This window comes from Polypterus senegalus, chromosome 4, assembly GCF_016835505.1.
Source record: "Polypterus senegalus isolate Bchr_013 chromosome 4, ASM1683550v1, whole genome shotgun sequence".
NCBI lineage: Eukaryota > Metazoa > Chordata > Cladistia > Polypteriformes > Polypteridae > Polypterus > Polypterus senegalus.
The window spans coordinates 188,018,609-188,035,773 of NC_053157.1; the positions used below are offsets into that span (position 1 = coordinate 188,018,609).

Sequence of the window (17,165 nt, forward strand, 5' to 3'; positions counted from 1 at the left end):
ATTTGTCATATTTCTTACATTCATGTTCTTAACAAAATTGTCCTCTAAATAGTTCAAACTATTAATCATCAAACATGAGGTATTTTGCCAGAAACAACAATAAATACAATAACCTACAAACTAACCAGAGAATCCAAAAACATATCATGTTATTAGAGTTATTAAAGACCTACTCAGGAGGCAGTAAATGTCACAGCAAAGAGATGTGACTCCTTAGAGTTTTTATATTCCCATTAGGGGACTGTAGCTTCATTAACCACACAGGAGGGCCTTCCACCACGTTAAGCGCCAAAGTAAGTTAATAACAATTAAAATGAAAGGGAATGTTAGACAACAAAAAAGATAAAAAACAGATGGAGTCAGTGCAGTAATCCCTCCTCGATCGCGGGGGTTGCGTTCCAGAACCCCCGCGATAGATGAAAATCCGCGAAGTAGAAACCATATGTTTGTATAGTTATTTTTATATATTTTAACCCTTATAAACTCTCCCACACTGTTAACATTATTAGAGCCCTCTAGACATGAAATAACACCCTTTAGTCAAAAGTTTAAACTGTCCTCCATGACAAGACAGAGATGACAGTTCTTTCTCACAATTAAAAGAATGCAAATATATCTTCTCTTCAAAGGAGTGTCTGCATCAGGAGCAGAGACTTTCAGAAAGAGAGAGAGAGCTCGCAAAGAAAAGCAAACAATCAAAAAATCAATACGTGTGCTTTTAAGTTTGCCAAAGCACCGCAATAAAGTGGCATTTCTTAGAGGAGCGTCCGTATCCACTAGGCAAACAGCCTCTGTGCAAACAGCACCTCTGCTCACATCCCCTCCATCAGGCGCAGAGAATGTCAGAGAGGGTGAGAGAGAGGCAGAGACAAGCAAACAATCAAGCACCGCGCGGGAAGCATATCTTATATCATTGAGGAGTTTTAGTTAATACGTAATACATGCTCTGATTGGGTAGCTTCTAAGCCATCCGCCAATAGCGTCCCTTGTATGAAATCAACTAGGCAAACAAACTGAGGAAGCATGTACCATAATTTAAAAGACCCATTGTCCGCAGAAATCCGCGAACCAGCGAAAAATCCGTGATATATATTTAGATATGCTTACATTTAAAATCCGCGATAGAGTGAAGCCGCGAACGTTGAAGCGCGATATAGTGAGGGATTACTGTATTATGACTTCAGGTAAACAAGATTGAGTAAATTGAATATAATTACCTCATTAAACATACAAGATTAATTGTGAAAATTAAACAAAAGATTGGAAAAAAAATAAATAAACCTTAAACAAAAGTCCAACATAATGTGCTAACAGCATCAAATGAATGACTGAATGTTGCCAAACCAAAATGAGACACGAAATCCAAACCTCAATTCATAATTCTAATTATCACATGCATAATTAAAGGATAACACCCTTTGGGTTCAATATACCAAAGTGAAGGCAATAAACAAGGTAACACTGAACAATTAAAAAACAAGATTACAAAACAGTTAATAAAAAAACATTTGACAGGCCCAATTATTTTTTTTTCCACAACAGAATGTAATTTTAGTATTGTGATGATTGAGGTATAAGACACAGGAAAGCCTACAAACCTAACGCCAGCAGTGCCTGTGTCTGACTGGGAGCTGAGCCTAAGACATTGAAGCAACATTGCAATGCCATCCACATTACATGCAGGAACTGATTTGGTAATGTGAGGAGTTTGATCTTAGCCTTGTTTGGGAGTGCGGAATTGGGTTAAGTGGGCTGTTGGACAGTGTGTTAGAGAATGTCCGCTGTATACACTACCTTCATTACTGTCCGTACCTTTATTGTTAGGAATATTGTTATTGTTGCTGAGGTTAGAAGAACACTACAACTAACAGTGAGCCAAGACTTACTCAATTGTAAAATCTCATTGGATTTTTGTTCCCAGATAGAAAAATAAACCCCACAAAACAAACACCACAGAAGACTGATTGTTGATTAAAGTTAGAAAGTTGGAATGTTAAAGGTCTGAATAATGACCTTAAAAGAATAAAAATGGTCTCTCATCTCAGTTTTGTCTGGGAATAATCACAAAAGGACCAGTAGTTCATCCATGTACCATTTATTTCAAACATATATGGAGAGCACATCTCACCACAGTGGATGTATGCCCTGATAGTATTTTAACTAGGCTTTTTACAACAAAAGAAAGCAATTCCAAAATATAATTACAAGGCTTTAACCTTCAATATAAGTAAATACATGATGTGTAAGGTAAGACTAAATGACAAGTACATACAAACCTTGCAAACTGACAAACAGATGACTCAGAAACTTAAAAATGAAAATTATACTATGATGTATTGGTTCAATCATTACTTTTCCACTTGGCATAACTGCCAGACCTTTCTTTTTTCAGTTACTTATAAGCCTAAATTAATATAAAATAACAATTAATATAACACATTACTTGACAGTTCCTCCCTTTTTGTTCTTTCAGAACAACAATTACGGATGAAATTTTGTAATCATAAAAGGTACTGCCTTCTTGGATATAATAAAGTCTTAAAGTTTTCTTTAGGTTGTCTTCTTCTTCTTAATCGTCTCTACCCGGTGAGGTAACTACCATAGTCAAACTAGTATATTATTTACAACTGCTCTTTGTTACATGATCAGGCAGCATTTGAACATGAGAATTACACTTATTATTACCATAAATATGGCAATAATCTATCTATACTTATAAAAAGCAAAGCCCTCACTCACTCATTCACTCACTCACTCACTCACTGACTCACTCACTCACTCACTCACTCACTCACTCACTCATCACTAATTCTCCAACTTCCCGTGTAGGTAGAAGGCTGAAATTTGGCAGGCTTATTCCATACAGCTTACTTACAAAAGTTGGGCAGGTTTCATTTCGAAATTCTACACGTAACGGTCATAATGGTCGACAACGTCCGCCATGTTGAACTTTCTTATTTATGGCCCCATCTTCACAAGATTTGGTAGGTGGGTTCCAGACGCTAACTGAATACTACTTACGTACATATATACGTCCATAGCCTGCAGCTCGGTCACCGTGTGAGGCGGCATTGGGTCCCCCATCCCAACGCCTCCCACGTTGTTGGCTGCCTGCCTATATAAGGCCGTCCGTCGCTCCAGTCTCTACCTTGCTTCGCCACAGGATTCACGTCTCCCTGCTGATAACTACAGCCTTTTTATTTAATCCATGGCTTCTCCGCTGTTTTATTGTTCATTTATTACGATTATAGTTATTGTGTAGGTATTTTAGACTTACTTTACATTGTTAAGGTACCCATTTCCTTTATCATTCCAACCGTACCGGCATTAACATGTCTATCGAGGTGATCACCATCGATCAAAGAACTGTCACTTACTGAGTGGTTTCAATGCCCGGAGATGGCACCTGCTTTTTCCATTCTCTGTGTTACATATTGCATGGCCATATCAGGCTCACTCTTGATATCCGGAGGAACATTGTGTCTTATGTATTGAATGACTGGGACAGGTCCAAAGTGTGGACTGATGACAGTACAGGAGATAATTATACTACACAGGAGCACTAGAAGAGTAAAATGCTTAAGCCTTTCACCTATGGTTCTGCATGTGAGTTGATGTCTGCCGCTGAATTGTTTGGTTGTCGCTTTCAAGTGTACCGAAATGGCCAAATATTTTACACCTTTCGACAACCGCCAATGCCTCTTAAACATCTTAGATTGACAGGTGACGATTTCAGTAGTGGACACTTTGATGTTTATGAATGTTTAAACTCTCAAAAGCTGGATGTGAAGTTATCGATGAAGCCGGTTGTATACTTACAATGCTTGAGAGATGCCGAATGTCACTTCAACACAAGTCCTGCAAATACTGTCGTAATTGAAACAAACCATGAAACTCAAACCGATTATGACAGCAGCAATCTAAGCTGTGAGATTTGAAACAAGATTACTGTTCACATGGCCAACTGTACGTTGCCATAGAGTGGCTATAAGGGTTTCTGGCGGGCTGTTATGTAAAGAACCTAATATGCTAAATATCAGGCACCGTAACAATACAATGCTTATCTTTTCTTCTTTTCAGTACACAATTGTAGTATATTCTGTCACAATGTTTAGAAAAGAAAATGTAAAAAATATATTAAAACCGCTTTAAAAAAATTGAAAAGAAGCCACTTTTTGAGCGAAAGATGTATGAAATAACACACCTGTCATTAGCTGGAGCAATCACCGTGTATGATGGCAAAATTAAAAAATACCTGCATCTACTTAACAACTTTGTTTAGACCATGGAACATCTTCAGCTGACTAAACATATCAGTGCGTCAAGATGTGTACCTGAGGTGAGGTTTTATGAAGAAAATTGACTCAGACTTGGAATAGCATAGCTAGGATAGGAATCATCAGAATCAGAGCTCTCATTACAGACCAAGCTGGCACCCTGGAGATAACAAACAGGGATTATGATGTGAAGCTGAAGGCATTTCAATTAATGAGAAACAATGATTTTAGAGTACATTAGATTAGGTTGGATAAACTGTATTAATCCCATGGGTAAATTCAAAAGTTGTATTAAGTAAAATGTATTAAAATTCATACTGATCAACAGTGAAGATCCAGATATTTTACATTTGCTTACCTCAGATTAACTGAAAGATGATCCAGAGAACATTTCAATAATAGAAGGCAGGACAGTACCAAATGATGATAAAAACAATACGAATAACAGAGTGCAGCAAATACTAAACTAAAAGACAAATCACGATTAAACAATACAAAACATAATGATTACTGGGGATTGTGAACTTTCTGTTAATGTTTTTGTGGTCATCTGTTGCTGCATTAACCTGCAAGGGAAATACAAGCTTCCTAATGTGAAATTATATATGAACAACATTTTAAGTTTTAGCTCTCAGTGGAAGAAATCTGACATTAATCTGAAGATATCTGATGCAGCTCTAATGTTTGACTCTATTCAGAAGATCATTTTTAATATTATTATATTATTAGTATTTTTCTAATCCATTTCCTTTGCTTTTTATTTTCGCAAAAATAACATTGTATGGGTTGATCAATAAATAACAGTAACTTCACATTTCTCTTAAACATTTCTGCAGAACTGCACATGGTAGAGTGAAGTAGGAAAGTGTTATGTCATAAATAGTAGCGCTGAAAACTGATATCCCTTCTGCAATGTCGCTTATATCTTTACCACTTCATTCTGTCTGTGTGGACCTTTTAAGTCAAGCTCCTGACAGTCATTGCATTCCTCAGTTTTTTACTTTATAAATTATATATCCAGTCTGCATTTGACATAAAATTCATTTCAGTCTACAATAAAATAAAGTAAAGAAAATATTTTCTATTAGACCCTTTTAGTTTACTGTTCTGTGCTTATTTTTTTTGTGGCCAATTAGGGTGGTTTTTTGTGAGCCTGCATTGACTAAAGATCTTTAAATAAAATAATCAGCTGCCCTAGCTTAAGTTTATCTTTGAAAAAATATCCTTTCTATTGTTAAAAAATAAATAACATATAGTCCATAATTGGACGTATAGTTCATAATAATAGATCATTTCTCGAAATGTTTTGTGCAAGTGTCTAGTTACAAAATGTAGTTAATAAATATAATACTTTGACAGTTGTCAAAACTGAACTGCAAGAAAATTCTTTATAAACATATAACAGCTTAATTATGTCTTATTTAGGAATTTTCACCAGTGATTAAATTGTATAGAACTCACAGTCAATAGTCAATCAGACTGACTAGCACAGTTGAAACAGCAGGTCAAAACTGAAACAGAGTTTATGGCAGAACCACCTCTGAGAATTTCCCTTTTTTGAAAAGAAACACATTTTTTTCTGCACTTCAGACTGGTTTGAAAATGGAACTATTATTTTATTGTTAATGAATAAACCAAACAATTAAACTTAATTCAAGCCATCTGGAAATATTGTTTTTAAAGAGTGGATAAAGTAATTCTCACATTTTATTCTCTGATTTTTATTCCACCAGCCAAATTCTCACATTTTACTCTCTGATTTTTATTTGCCAGCTATCAGACTTAATGCCAAACATAATGGGGATGAGGCTGAAGACGAATATGCTGCCCACCTCTTGTGAGATTGGAGTGCCCTGTAAGAGCAACATGTGAGTTATACTGAATAGCCACTACCAGGTGGTCTGTGGTATACAATTTTTCTCCCACTCTTTTATTTCTTCTCCTATGTATAAAACAAAGAGTATTTTTAGCAGGAGAACTGTCCTGAGTGAAGTTACAAAGAATTGCTTGCACAGGGTGTTTGATGGGTTAATAATGTGCTTATTACACTTATGTGGTAACCTACTGATTAAGATATCTAGTAGGCTGGTTATGATAGACCACCTTAACCCACTGCAGCTTTCCTATCAGATAAAGATTGGAGTAGATGATGCAATTCTCTGTCTGCTCCATAAGACTTATTCTCACCAGGACCAAGCTGGCAGAACTTTGAGAATTATGTTTTTAGGTTTCTCCATCCCCTTCAATACAATTTAGCCATCCATGTTAAGGAGTAAACTCAGAAATATGCAAGTGGATGAACTTATGGTGTCCAGGATAATGGAATATCTGTCTGGCAGACCACAGTTTGTGAGACCCAAGGATTGTATTTCTGACATAGACCACCACAAGGAACAGTCCTGTCTTCTTTTCTCTTAACTCTGTACACATCTAACTACAAATATAACAACATCAGGTCATGTCACTTGCAAAAATTCTCAGATGATTCCTGGGTGTATTGATAAAGGGGATGAGACAGAGTATAGGAGTCAGGTGGAAGTTTGTTTCTTGGTGTAAAGAGAATTGTCTGCAGTGTAACTTCAGCAAAACCAAGGAACTGGTTATTGACTTTCGCTGCACCAGAGAACCTCTTTGCCCGGTCACTAGTGGATGCAGAGGTGTTCCAATACTACAAGTACTTGGGGGTTCACATTAATGACAGGTGGGACTGGTCTTGGAACACAGATGATCTATAAAAGAAAGATCAGAGCAGGCTCTTTTTTCTTAGGAGACCGCATTCCTTTAATGTGGAAAGTGACATCCTTCATATCTAACATCCTGTGATGGCCTGGGAGATTTTCTACACTGTGGTGTGCTGGGCTTGTAACATCACATCAGGAGAAGCCCACTAAATCAACAGCCTAATTAAAAGGGTAGGCTCAGTTATATATGACACACTCGTAAGTCAGTTTTCTTGCTTTATACTCATTCTGGTGTCTGCATATATACATATTTATTTTTCTGTTTATGTATGTATGTATGTATTTATTTATTTAAGGTTTCTGTAAAATTCACGCATTTCACCATGGGGAAATAAATCTATCTATCTATCTATCTAAATTGATTTTTTACAATACATACAACACAATTCTTAATAGTGAATTTACATATATAAATATTTAAATTATTCTACTGTATATTTAGATTGATTATATTCATGCTAAAAAAATATACTTATTATTTTAAACTTTCTGTGCAGATCTAAATATATTTCTATCTCCTCTCACTTAGATAAGATCAAAGCTGTTATAAGGAGGCATACAAGCACACCACAGGTTGAAGCCACTCTAAAACACAGTGTACTCATCATACTAATTAAAGATATGAGACCTCTGGCAGTGGTGTAGCATGATAGATTCCATGCTATGATTGAAACTCTCCAACCAGGTTGTGCACCTCACCAACTTGCATGATGAAAAAGAAATATGAGGGCACATTCTAGAAAGTCAAACCTGCCTTCACTTCTTCCAACATCCGTGGAAGAAGTTAGTCTTACAATAGATGCATGGACAAGTATCGCTACAGATACATTCCTTGGCATTACTTGTTAATTCATTAATGACAATTGGGAACTTACAGGTAAAGTCTGATTAATATGCTTCTGTAAGAGCAGCTCACTGCAAAAAATATTGCAAATTGGATTGAATGGGCAGCTGAAATATTTGGGCTTCCCTACGTTATTAATGTGGTGTCAGTTCTTAGAGTTTTGGAAGAAAGAGATGTATCCAATATGCTGTCTGGGCCACACTTTACAACTTGTAATGAATTAAGCTGTGATGAGAGGTCTATGGCACCATGCAGGTTTTCAATAAATAATCACATCCCGGGGAGTTCAGGCTCCAGTCAGGTACATGTGTGTGGGTTGAGTGGGGTACTTGGCTGATCATGCATACATGTGCAAAAATGAGCAGATCAGTCAGGTGCCTCATTCACATCTCAGAGGTAGCGGTATATCATACCAAATGAGCCTGCATGGCAGAGAGGAGACAGAAAGACAGAAAAACAGAAAGAAAATAGTAAGACAGTGGTGAATGATGGGAGAACAAAGACAGGAAATTGGGGAGAGTCAGGAAGGCAGTTAGCCGTGAAGATTTCCATGAAAGGAGAATGTGGTCACTGTTCAAGAGGGGACTGAGGGTCACTCCTGCTGAGCAATTTGGGGAGCAGGAGTGACCGACTGCTCCAGGAGGGCTCCATCATAAACCTGCGGAATGACAACAAGAGTTGGAGGAGCGAGGCCCGGTAAGGCACCCTGCTGGGAACAGTGATGGCAGCAAGGAACTGAGACAGTGAAAGGGATGGTAGTGCATGTAGGTAGGACACTCTGACTATAAGATCCTATCAGGTTTAGCGGAGGAGATGTCGGATTTTAAGAAGGATGCTCATGAGTTTTTTTCAGAAACTGCTTCAGTGTTTTTAACCTCATTTTTATGGAACTGCTTAATGACTTTTAACCTCCAAAGGACATCCGTTATTGGATTATTTATTTATTTTTGGGACAATTTTATGCACTGCACTTTTGAACATTTGCTGTTTGGGATTTAAATAAAAGCACTGACACTTTTTTTGCACCAACCCCTTGCTGAATGTGTGCATCGTTATTTGCCTGGCTCATCTCAGTCTATGACTATTGACGGTTGTCGGTTGAAAGGCTCCTGGATACAACAAGAGAGTGTGAAGAACCCCAGATCACAAAAGCAACTGGAGCTGCTAGATGCTTGTTTGAACATTTCAAGAGTAAGTTCACCAGCTCCAAGCTCGAGAGCAAAAAATAAATAAATGAATAAATAATTGCCTACACTCCCCCAAACACAAACTAATTCAACCTATTAGCCTTAAATGGAACAGTACATATTACATGATCAATCACTTGTTGGAGCAGAGGTTGCTAGCTACAGAAATGCTTTCAGACCCAGAAGTGACACAAAAGAATTGAAAGGTGAATACTAGAGCTAGTTTGATGAACTGGAATAATCTAGCAAGCTGTTTGAGTGTGCCATTGTAAATTGTGAGTGGTGTGTCTAATGTGACAATCTCTGCTCTTACTGCACTAATACAATACAATACAATACAATTTATTTTTGTATAGCCCAAAATCTCACAAGGAGTGCCGCAATGGGCTTTAACAGGCCCTGCCTCTTGACAGCCCCCCAGCATTGACTAAGAAGACAAGGAAAAACTCCCAAAAACACCCAAAAATGGAAGAAACCTTGGGAAAGGCAGTTCAAAGAGAGACCCCTTTCCCGGTAGGTTGGGCGTGTAGTGGGTGTCAAAAAGAGCAGGGTCAATACAATACAATACACAGAACAGTACAAATCCCCAATACAGTATACAAATAAAAAATTCAGAAGTACGTAGCAGAATTTAACAGTAGATGATATCACATAATATGATTTGGATTTGTTTAGAGTCCTGGAGACCTCATCCATCAAGCTGCCTCCCCCATTTGGCCATTCCACAGCTGAAACAGTGCTGGGCCAGCCAATCCGATGAAAGGACCCCTCTTTCCCTCGATTCCTGTGATCCTCCATCAGGGATGACTTTACCTTAGGCAGGCAAAACAACTTGGCAGGTGGGCCGTGGCACCAAGTGCCACATTTGAGTACCAAGAAGAGAAACAGAATAGGTGAGGGTTAGTATCCAATTAAAACTATCATGTTACTTATGTTTTAGTGCTAATGACTAACAACAGAGATGCAGTCTGTACAGTTAATCAGCAGCTCTAGTCAGAATATGCTAAACTGAAGTAGTGAGTCTTCAGCCGGGATTTAAAAGCTGAGACCGAAGGGGCATCTCTTATAGTAGCAGGCAGACCATTCAACAGTTTAGGGGCCCTGTAACTAAAAGCTCGGCCTCCCACTGTTATTGTATTAATCCCTGGAAGCATAAGCAGGCCGTCATCTTGAGATCTTAATGTGTGCTCTGGTTTGTAAGTCATGATAAGTTCAGACAAGTAAGCCGGACCTTGGCCATTTAATGCTTTATATGTTAAAAGGAGGATTTTAAAATCTGCCCTAAACCTAACCGGGAGCCAGTGTAAGGATTAAAGAACTGGAGTTATGTGTTCATATTTTCTTGTTCTTGTAATAATTCTTGCAGCAGCATTTTGGATTAACTGGAGGCTGTATAATCAAAGGACTGCTCAAGTCCACACAGAATACAGCCTTTGACACTATCCTAGTGCAGGCATTCTAGGTGATGGTAGCTAAAGAAATTAGCAAAAGATGGGAGTTATAGATGAGCTACAGAGGTGGTGCTGTAAACATACATTGAACTTCATAATGTTTGGGACAAAGTCACATTTGTTTATCCCTCTGTTCCACAGTTTACAATTATAAGCCAAACAGTTTAGATGTGATTAAAGGGCACATTGCAGACTTTAATTTAAGGGTATTTGCATACATTTTGGTCACAGGATGTAGAAATGACAACACTTTTTCCAAATGGTCAAGGACTGCTATTCACAGAAGACTTCATGAACAGAAATACAAAGGCCATACTGCAAGTTTCAAACCACTAGTTAGCTACAAAAACTGGATAGCCAATTTGTGAAAAGGTACTTAAAACGGCCTGCAGAATTCTAGGAAAAGGTCTCATGGACAGATGAGACAAAGATAAATCTGTATCAGAGTGATGGCAAGAGCTACAGTAATTGTGGAGAAGAAAAGAAACTGCCCAAGGTCCAAAGCATACCCCCTTATCTGTTAAACATGGTGTGGGTGGGGTGTTATGGCTTGAGAATGTATGGCTGCCACAGGTACTGGCACACTTAACTTCATTGATGGCAGACCTGCTGATGGCAGTGGCACAATGAATTCTGTGGTGTATAGAAACATGTTGCTAAAGTTCCAGAAAATGCCTCCAAACTCATTTGATGGTGCTTCATCTTCCAGCCAAATAACGAACTCAAAAAAACTGCTAAGGCAACACAGGAGTTATTCAAAGCTAAAATTTGGAACACTCTTGAATGGCCATGCCAGTCCCCAGATTTGAATCCAATTCACCATCATGCCTTCAATATGAGCTGAAGATGGCTGCATTAGAGGCTTGGCAGAGCATCACCAGAGAAGATCCTCAGCCCCTGGTGATGAATCCCAGACTTCAAGCAGTCATTCAATGCAAAGAATTTGCAACGAAGTACTAAATATAAAATAAATATACTAAATAAATATACCAAAAATTATAGTGCCCTTGAAATGGGGTCAGGGGGGTGTGGGGGCTGGGGTTGCACATATAAAAAGTGTTGTCATTTCTACATGCTGTGACTAAAATGAATACATATACCCTTAAATTAAAGTCTGCAATGCACATTTTAATCATATCTGAATTGTTTGATTTATAATTTTAAACTGTGGAGCAGGGAGATAAATCAAGGAAAAATGTGTTTTTGCCCTAAACATCATGTAACTGTAATTTTTGCATTGGTACTGTCTTTGACCCCCAATTTTGCAAGCTCAACTTTCTGTTCATAGAAGTTTTAAAGGTGTGGTTGAAATTGAAAGCCCTTGCACAGGAACCAAAAAAGAAGAACGAGGCAGAAAGAGAAGCAACAACAGTCCATTGTTGAAATCAAATGCCTAGCTTATGCTAAAAGGAGAAGACACCTCTGCCTTGGCTGCATTCACTACTATGGACTCAGAACCACCTAACATTGAGAAAGACAGTGCAGATGATGTACCAGAAGGCACCGTTAGCCAAACAATGACAAAGGAGATTCACTGGTTACAATTTGACTTGTATCTTTACTTTTCTTAGTTCTATGTAGGCACCCCCATATCTTCATATTTCTCTTTTGCTTCATTTTTCTCTGTAGCTTCCAAATTAATTATACATGGCAATGAAATGTAGCACATATTCAATTCACATCAAATATTGTAAGGTTGCAATAATATAGTTTTTAAATTGCTGCTTGAGCCTTTTTTGCTCCTCCTCCTCCTTCACTTCTGCAAGTATTTTGTCAATATCTTCTTAGAAAGCTAGATGACCACATTCAGGGATTGTAGCTCATGTTGAAGAGTAAGCAGGATCTAACACTGTCTATCTGTCATTATTTAGGAATAAGATATTACATTGCTCATACCAACTGTGAAACTCTATGTTGTCAGAAGACAAGCCTCTCTTCCTTGCTGTTAATGTTGGGTCCAGCACATATTTAATGCTGTCAAATGTTAGTAAAGGCTTCTATACAGTTTCAGCCAGGGGTGATGCTTTGCTTATTATATTATTATACAGCAACACTTTCTCCCAGTGAAATAGTGCAATGATTTTCTTAAATGTAGGTAATGAGGAAATAAGAGATCTGTCATAAACTGGTGAGGCTGAATAATGCTAATGCAAACAATCAGAATTTTCAAAAGAATTACAATTCTTTTTTTTTTTAATCTAACTTTCTGTTTGTCTACACTCCCTATTGACCCTATGCGTCACATCCTTACTGAATTTCTATAAACAGTCCATTTTATTTTTCAAAATCGCTATTTTATATCAAATTCTTTCATTTGTTCATGGGAAAAGAGCTATATAAATACATGTTATCACAAGGGGGCACCTGAGATCCCCAAACTACAGCCACAGCAATATAACACACATTAATACAATAAAATAAAGGATACAGTATAAGCATGTATCCAAAGCACCTTCCAGAAATCACCCAAAATACCAAATAATTACAGAATTCTTCCTCTTTTCTCCTCCAGATGAGTGTTGCCCTGTGCCTCCCAACTCTGACTCAATGATGTGAGGCAGTGGGATCCCTTCTAAGCCGGACCCAGGAATGCTTCTGGTGCTTTTCTGTATCTCCCTGGAACCACTTCTGGGCTGTAAAGAAAGTAGGGATGTCCTACCCCAACACCACCCTCTAACAACATCCAGGGTACCCTTACAAGGCTGTACCTCCCTAGCACCCCTGCAGGTGTACCAAATGGGCTGCCTCACAAGGACCACTGCCACCTGCTGTATGGGGTATGGAACTGCTCAAAAGTTCTGCCTTCCTCTGGTCCATCCATTATTTTATACCATCAAAAAGTTATCTTTTCATCCAGCCGGCCAGCCCAGCAGGCCAACCCATCCATTATTCCTCTCGGGCCTCCTCTCCAGGTAATAAACCATGCTCCTCCCTGGCTGGGATGTCCATTCTTATCCTACAATGTATTATTATTTAAGTTTTTTGTCACCACTACTGCTGTTCTAAAATGATTTACCATTATATAATTTCTTAAATTTTTGCTTTTGAATTATGACATTGTAGCAAATTTGACAATATGTTACAAGGGTGTTATTGCTTTTATTTCTTTTAATATTTTGGGCAATTTTAAGCAATTTATGTTTTTGATGGGCTTTCAATTTTGCAAGGAACAGATTCTACACAGAAAAGCTGTAGACTGTCTCACAAGTAAGGAAAAGAAATTGTGGGGAACATTGCCACCTAGTGAACAAATCTGCAACAAACTCAATAGATAAAGGGGTGCTGTAATGGCAGTTCTTCTTGTTGACAGAGTCCTAGGCTGTGAATCACACTTGATGTACATCGAAATAACTATCACACAGATTTCCCCAATAGTTAATCATTGAAGTGAAGTCATTTTTTTTCCAAAGTGTAATAACAAACACTGATAAAATAGCTGTATAAAATCTAGAAAAACAGAAGTAAAATTTAAAGCTAAAGATTTTAAAATAATATGATAAAACACTAAATACACAAAACAATGCTAAAACATACACTAATTCTGGTAAAGGATCAGAACAAATCAAAACAAATTTCTGTCCTTGTAAAGATTTTTAAGCCAAGGAAAAAACATTTAAAAAAGGTGTTTTCAAAGTATTAATAGAGGGGGAAGACCTGATAGAAAGGGGTAGATTATTCCACAACCTTGGAGAAGTGATAGAAAATATACAATCACCCTTAGATTTTAATTGAGACCACGGGACTGACAGCAACAACTGATCAGAAGACCTGAGAGGACTGGAGGGCAAGTAAAGGCACAAGAGAGCTGACAAATAACATGAGGCCAGTCAATGTAGTGTTGTAAACATGAAAAAAGGACTTTAAACTTGATTCTGAATCTAACTGGAAGCCAATGAAGAGAGGAGAGATAACATGGGAAATGCTGTCCCCTTCTTGGTGCCTTTCAAATATCAGGCAGTTATATTCTGAACAACTGTTTAACTTTCTAAATAAGATACAAACCTGAAATTAAACCCAAAATACTAAAAGAGGAAAATATTTATATGTACAGGGGCAGCAGTATACAAAGATAAATAATATGAAACTGAAACAGTTTCGATATAGTCTAAAAATGAATAAACACGCTAAAAAAACAAAACAAATAAGAAAACAACAAGGGAAAACCCCTTTCCAAATACATTTACTTTCTCTCTTACAGAGTAAGAGGCTTTCTCTTATTTTTTTAAAAATTTTATTTTAATAATCTCAGTATCAGAAATGATTGCAGAGTGAGTGATTGCCAACCATTCAAGGAATTCAGCATTGGCCATGTAGAAATCCAACAAGATCTCTTTTATGATAAACATTGCAAATAGTAAAAGAGCAAACAAAACTGAAATTGAATAATATGAATGGCAACATGTAGTGCCAGTTGAGAAACGGCAATGAGAAGAAGTTACCAAATCATGTGAAACAAACACAACACATAATGCAATATATGAAAAAAGCTTGAAAAGAAATAATCAACCTCTAATGCAACAATATTTTCCAATTTCATATAGAGATTACACTCCCAAATGTATCTGGTAAATGTCTGTATGCCTTTCTCCACAAAAGTTGTATCATTTGCCTCTTTCAGATTGTACCCCAATTTGTCTTCATTTTTCCTTGAAGGGAATGAAAAAATCATTGCATTACTCACTAGAACACTAAAAAACCTTCATAGTAGTAAGAAAAGCTAAAACGAAACATTCTAATTGTATCTGCAAAAATCTGAGTCTTTGTACAGTTGGCTGAAGCAGTGGTTGAGGTGTGTGAGTGTGAGGTTTGCTGTGACAAAGGTACAAACATTTGTGTGCATCAGGAGCAGTTTTGACTTCCACCAGAGTATGAAAGCAATACTTTGCTATAGCAAAGTGCCTAAAATGGGCTGAATAGTTCAAGAATGGATGAATGATTGTCACAGATGATGTAGTTCTGGTGGACAGGTGTGTGACCATTGTTGAGGCCATCCACAAATCAGTCACAGTTCTGCTAACGAAAGCATTCACAACAGCCATGGTTTTCATAATGTTTGGGCATGAAGGGTCCAAGTGAAGGAAGTATGTCAGGCCAGGATTGTCACTCTATTGAAATCATTTTTCTGAGGACATAAAGAAGCTTGTCTAGCATTGGATAAAGTTAGTCAAAAACCAAGGAGACTATATTGAAAAATAATTTCCAAGTAAACTGATTTCTTTTGCATTTATTTTTATAAACAGATTCAGGATACCTTTGGACTTAGCCTTCTAATTGATAGAAATGTTATGAAGTACTTCTTTAACTCTGGTTAATTCTTTGTTGTTTTACTCCTGCCGAAGCACATAAAGTACAGTAATGATTCATTTGCACAACAATTTGTAAAGTTTTGTACTTTATGTCACAGAAATAACGGATGACATATTGTATACAAAAGAATTAAACTTCAAAAATGTAATTGTATACCAGATAGACAATTACATTTTTTAAGCTTGATTCTTTTAGTTTCAAATGGTTTGAATCTAATAAATCAGACCAGGATTGCAATAAATGAATTACTGATCTGATGTAATTCATTTACAGTATATGGCACAGTTGTAGTAAATCAAAGCTGTTTTGTCGACAGTTATTGTCCGTGAAATATCGTAACTTCTTTAGAGTCAAACATGTCTTGCAAATGGCATACATCATTTACTTTTAATGGAAATATGGTTCTGCAAATGACAAGGACAGAATATATGAGAAAATTAAATGAAAATAACTTTAATTGTTTTATTTGATATCAGAAATTATGCTTTATTTGTATTTTAAAGTATGAAAGAACAAAAAGAAGTGTAAAAAGTTAAAATAAAAAAAATTCATAATGTAATGCTTTGGTGATATTGGTGTGCCACCATCACATGATAGTCCAGTCTAGCTCTCTCTATCCTCCTATTTCTCCATTGCTAAATATCCTGGAGACTGGAAGGAGCAGTGGGTCAGTTGGGGCTGGATGGTCTCATGGCCTCGGAATCCCTGCAGATTTAATTTTTTTTTTATCCAGCCCTCTGGATTTTTTTTTATTTTTTTTCTGTCCTCCTGGCCATTGGATCTTACTTTATTCTTTGTTATTTAGTATTGTCTAATCTTATTTTTTATATTATTATAAACATTTCATTCTTCATCTTGTAAAGCACTTTGAGCTATATTTTTTGTATGAAAATGCACTATATAAATAAACGTGGATGTTGTTGTTGTCAGAGACAGGGTCAAAGGAAGTCTTCCAGGATGAGGTCCTCCCAGTTGTTGGCAGCTGGCAGAAGTTTCAGCACATGTTACCAAGCTGCTGCAGATGATTCAAAGTGCAGTGGCATGTCTGCTGTTCAATCAACCCAGGCAGGCAAATGTCACTCCTATTTTCAGCTTACTACATTGACCTCCTGTAGCAGCCTGCATTAAGTTCAAATCCTTGAATCTTGTCTACAGAGTAGTTAGTGGGTCACCACTTGTATACTGTATAAGAAAACACTTGTGAGGTCCTATAATCCTTACTCAGGTCACTCTCACCCACATAGGTCTGCTGATGAATGGTGTCTGGTGATGCCACCTATACATGGCATCCATTCTCATTCCAGACTCTCTTTTGTTGTCACTCCTAGCTGATGGAATGAGTTGTCCAGCTCCATTCT

At 37.3% G+C, this 17,165-nt stretch overlaps 1 long non-coding RNA gene across 2 annotated transcripts in view; it reads left to right on the forward strand.

The window, feature by feature from the left end:
* Positions 1–17,165, forward strand: part of LOC120527870 — a 60,565-nt gene that overhangs the window by 16,587 nt on the left and 26,813 nt on the right. For both annotated transcript variants that reach the window (XR_005633413.1, XR_005633414.1), the window contains exon 2: positions 6,051–6,145. This is a non-coding gene — a long non-coding RNA (uncharacterized LOC120527870). The remainder of the gene's footprint in view (positions 1–6,050; positions 6,146–17,165) is intronic.